General features: G+C 30.4%; 1 long non-coding RNA gene across 1 annotated transcript; it reads right to left on the reverse strand.

Moving 5' to 3' along the window:
- Window positions 1-957: 957 nt before the first annotated feature.
- LOC136087723 (uncharacterized) lies at window positions 958-4,856 on the reverse strand. Its single transcript, XR_010642010.1, has 4 exons — window positions 4,676-4,856; window positions 4,528-4,584; window positions 1,215-1,249; window positions 958-1,079 (listed from the first exon to the last, which is right to left on the reverse strand). It is a non-coding gene; the product is annotated as an uncharacterized LOC136087723 (long non-coding RNA).
- Between the last annotated feature and the right edge of the window lie 730 nt (window positions 4,857-5,586).

The following is a 5,586-nucleotide window of genomic DNA, read 5'->3' on the forward strand; positions in this document are numbered from 1 at the left end:
TGATTCAACAACTATAAGAAAATAAAATACAAAAAAAATTTTTTTTTAATTCTGTCGGGATTGCCCAGAACTGTCTATTTTACAGACTGAGGGTTTTTACTTATTTACTTAGTTTTGGTGTCATATTGACTCTTGAATAACTCTTGAACTATTATTACATTTGACTTGAAATTTTCCATATTGATTCACCAACTATAAGAAAATAAAATACCAAAATATTTTTATTTAATTCAGTCGGGATTGTCCAGATTTGTCTATTTTACAGACTGTGGGTTTTAACTTATTTACTTAGTTTTGGTGTCATATTAACTTTAGAATAACTTTTAAACCATTATTACATTTGACTTTAAATTTTCCATAGTGATCCAACAACTATAAGAAAATAAAATACCCCAAAATTTTTTTGTTCAAATGACGAGATTTACCAGAATCATCTATTTTACAGACTGAGGGTTTTCACTTATTTACTTAGTTTTAGAAAATAAAATTTGGGGTTATATTATAATAACACCATACAAATGTGCATAAAGGAACCATGGAATCCAAATAGTACATCATTTTGAAATCATTGCATAATTTACAGACCGGTCAGTAAATTACTGCAAAAGGGCTACACAAACCAACTGGGCATACCGACTATGAATATATTTGATATTTTTCAACCGTTATTAAATTTGACTCGAAGTTTTTCATAATGGTCCCATTTTTATTCATCTGACGAGATTAATCAGAATCATCTATTTTACAGACTGATGGTTTTCACTTATTTACTTAGTTTTGAAAAATAAAATTTGGGGTTATTTTATAATTACACCATACAAATATGCATAAAGGAATCATGGAATCCAAATCATGCATCATTATGAAATTATTGTATAATTTACAGACCGGTCAGTAAGTTACTGCAAAAGGGCATCGAAATCTGTCAAAATTATTCAGAATAACCTATTTAACAAACGGAAGATTCTTCAATAAAGTTAAAATTTAATTTTTAATGAAAATAACTTACAGCAAATGAACTTTCTGAAATTTGGAGTACTTACAACTGCAATAGGCAGGTATAACAGCAGAAATTATATCTAAAAATGTAAAAATATAATTATTAGAAACACAGGTACACAATAACGTGTTAAAAATATTTTGTTAATTCATTTTAAAAATACATATATATTAAAAACATTTAAAACTAAATAAGTATAAAATAAGAAACTTACTCTTTAAGATTGTTTATGTGAACCTATGAAAACGCCTAAGATAAAAAAATGAAAATAACATAAAAAAATGTTTTTATTTTAAAACTTATTTCTTGGCTTTTAGTGAATGATTAGAAGTAGCAAGTTTCAGTAACGAAACAAACTAATAACCATTTTTAACAATAGACACCATCGAGAAGGTAAGCCAAGTTGTCTATCAACACAAAACATCACAAAAATAACATCACACCATACATCATAATGACTGACGGGTACATAAACACAAACATACATATAGTGACTTACGGGTGCTTCAACACCGCTCCAGAAGTCCAACAGAACACAAACATACACATAATGACTGACGGGTACATAAACACAAACATACATATAGTGACTTACGGGTGCGTCAACACCGCTCCAGAGGTCCAACAGAACACAAACATACACATAATGACTAACCGGTACATAAACACTAACATACACATAATGACGAACCGGTACATAAACACAAACATACATATAGTGACTTACGAGTGCTTCAACACCTCTCCAGAGGTTTAACAGAACACAAACATACACATAATGACTGACGGGTACATAAACACAAACATACATATAGTAACTTACGGGTGCGTCAACACTGCTCCAGAGGTCCAACAGAACACAAACATACACATAATGACTAACTGGTACATAAACACAAACATACACATAATGACTGACGGGTACATAAACACAAACATACATATAGTGACTTACGGGTGCGTCAACACCGCTCCAGAGGTCCAACAGAACACAAACATACACATAATGACTGACGGGTACATAAACACAAACATACATATAGTGACTTACGGGTGCGTCAACACCGCTCCAGAGGTCCAACAAAACACAAACATACACATAATAACTAACCGGTACATAAACAAAAACGTACATATAGTGACTTAAGGGTGAGTCAACACCGCTCCAGAGGTCCAACAGAGCACAAACATACACAAAATGACTGACAGGTACATAAACACAAACATACATATAATGACTTACGGGTGCGTAAACACAAACATACAAATAATTACGTATCGGTAGATCAACACCGCTGCAGAGGTGAACAGAAGACAGGTACTCATATAATGGCTTGTAGATGCACCTACAAAAATATACATATAATGACTCACACATACCTAAACAAAAGGATACATATATTAACGGTACATCAGCGCAAAAATAGAAAGCATGACTTACCAGTATGTTGCCATGGCTGCAGAGGTCCAACAGAAATCAAATATACATAGAATTGTGGGTGCGCAAACACCGCTCCAGATGACCAAACAAATTACAAACATAAAGATATTAAATTGAATAATAATAATAACAAACATAAATGCAATAAATTGAAGTTGAATTGACATTGTCAAAAAAAATATTAACAACATTTTTGTTTTTTTCGAACTTCGCCCTCCACATAACCATCAGCCTTTCCCTCTATCACAACACATTTCATCCTCCACTCTTTGACTAACTCAATATCGTATTTATCCTCAAATCCGTCATATAGTATCTCAAACTCGCATTCGTCATCAAATTCATTGTCATCTAAAACACTTACTACGAGCCCTGAATACCATACATCCTTACCACCTTCATCTACCATTTTATGTTTAATTCTTTTTCCTAAAAACTTTGGAACCCCTCCCTTTGATGCGCCTGCTCTAATTTTTTTTCTAGTTTCCATTAATAATCTAGTGTCACCCTCTAATCTGACCTTTTGTTTTAATGTTAACAACATTTCTTGTCTTTCATTATTCTGTCTGATACTGAACATTTTATTGTATTTGCTCGTTGTTCGTTGTCCAAAATAAGATTGTGCCTCGCCTGAAAACATATCTTCTATCCCAAACGTGTAGCTTCCAGATGACGTTGTGACTTGAAAACTACCAATCTCTCTAAAATTATACTTTGTGCCATCTGTATGAAGAACATTGTGTGTACTATTCAATATAGCCTCTCTAACCTTAGCTTTTGATAAAAGGTTCATTTCACTAAAAAATTCAGCAGCCAAAGATTTTTTTGGAAGTGTGCCACATGAAATTCCAGCCATTTTTTGTAGTACAGTTCTGATAACAGATTCAACATTGTTAACAGAAACATTTTTACTTAAAAGGTCATAATATACTGAACGAATTTCATCATTATATCTACCTCCTTCAAAAACATCAATTACATTTTTTTCAAAAAAGTCAACTCTTTCCTTCAGCTCTTCTGAAAGATTTTCAAAGTAATTTAAACTCTCCATTAAGATTGAATCATTCGTTTCATCAGATGTTTTCAAAACAGTGTTTTCAATTTTTTTCTTAAAATACCATGCCTTTTGTCGATCTGACTGTGAACGTTTTCTAGCCAAATCAATTTCTTTTTCTAATCTAATATTTTTTTGCAACAATTAGTTAATCCTACAATCCTTTCTAACTTCTCTTTTATTGACATTTCTGACATTATATTTTGACAAGATTGCTTGATATTTTCTTTTGTATTCATTACATCTTTTATTAATTTGTCTATTTTGTAATTTAAGATGATTAATTCTCTGTTTGTATTTTTTTATTTGATAGGTCAAATCATCTGATAATATAGGTAGTTTTTTTATCCAAACTGGAAACTGGCAGATTCTCTTCATTTACTTGTGCATCAAGAAGAAAATTTTCAGAATCGTTTCCTAAAGAGGTGTATACAACAGAGTTTGAGGTAACAGAACACAAAAAATCATCATTAGCAATTTGCAAGTTTAAATCAGAAGATACAAAAACAGTAATTTGATTTGGAACAATTTCACTATTGTGGATAGAAGTTGGGGTAGAACAAGCACCAGAAGGTGACAAATCAACAACATCCGGAAAAGCACCAATAAAAGATAAAGCAGAGCTTAAAAAATACTTTGTTAAATCAAAATTTTTGGCACGATTTAATTTTGCAATGAAATCTTTTGACTTTTGAAGGCACTTGATCAGCATAACTCTAGATATAGGGTATTTAAACAAGGATGTAAAAAATACTGAAAGATTTGGCCATGTCAAGTTAAATTTATCTTTTTCTTTACAAATTTGTAAAAAATGGCGATTGGTTAAAACAAAATCTGGATTTTTGAGGGATACAATGCCTCCATTAATATATAGATAATCCAAAACAGTGTCAGAGACTCAAATTAAAAGTAAACTTAATTTAAGTGACATAAAGAAAAATAAGGGGTGGATTACTTTGGTTTCAATAAACAGAATTATTAAAATGAAAAAAAGTTGTGCTACAGTATTCCTAATTTATAATTTTGACTTACTTTCTTGACTTATAGATGGAGCAACCATTTTGGTGAGACTACTGTTAATGTCAACACCTAAAAAAAAGGAATTAAAATAATTATTACAAGATTTCATAGTATTTAATCAAAAAACAAATAGAGGCAAATATAAAAAGAAATTTCTTACACAACTCCATTTTCGTAAGCTTCTGTTGAATACTATTTTTAGGTTTTTGTTTTGAAAAAAACAGTTTAAATAAGAGCAACCTGTAGTTAAAATAGTAAAAATCAAGATTTTAACTTTCTTGAAGAATGCAGACCTTTTACCTGGGAAAAAGTAAAAGATTTATTTTCATTTGATTAAAATTTTAAGAATTGTACTTTCACTTTCAATATAATTTTCATTATTTAACCAAAACAAACGCAAAAATCAAAACATATAACGTCATTAAATACGCGAAGAAAAGCATATATATATACACATAATTTATATATGCAAATCCTTAGTACCAATTCTTTAGGTAAATTTAAATAAAGACTTGTTTTAAATAGAGGAAAGGCTAAACTTGCAATTTCCACCTGGACGTTTTTCAAAAACACTTTTTTTTCTATGTAAGTCAACCTTGAAGTTTTTAAACGCTGAGAACTAAAATTTTTTGTATAAATGTTAAAAAACGTCCATATTCCATTAGATTCCTCGTCCTTTTCTTAATAAATACGGAAAGTTTCATAAGAATTAGATGTGTTTAAGTTCTAAGGAATCCTTACCTTCAAAAGCTTCGTTTTAAAAAAACGTTCCCGCGACATGTTTTTTTATGAAAAGTGGTCTCAAGATATGGGTAATATATAAATGAAGCCATACAAAGCTTAGTACTTTCTATATATGGTTGGAAAGAGATTGAGTAACACTAACTGATGCAAAAAACCTTAAGGCGCTAGCTTAACCATACGAAAAGATATAAGAGAGCAAAGTTTATGAAAATTACGTGTTTTTTGTCAAACGTCAAATGTTTTTTGTTAAGCCGTGGAATCGCTAACATATATATATATATATATATATATATATATATATATATATATATATATATATATATATAT

This window comes from Hydra vulgaris, chromosome 12 (genome assembly GCF_038396675.1).
Source record: "Hydra vulgaris chromosome 12, alternate assembly HydraT2T_AEP".
NCBI classification, from domain to species: domain Eukaryota; kingdom Metazoa; phylum Cnidaria; class Hydrozoa; order Anthoathecata; family Hydridae; genus Hydra; species Hydra vulgaris.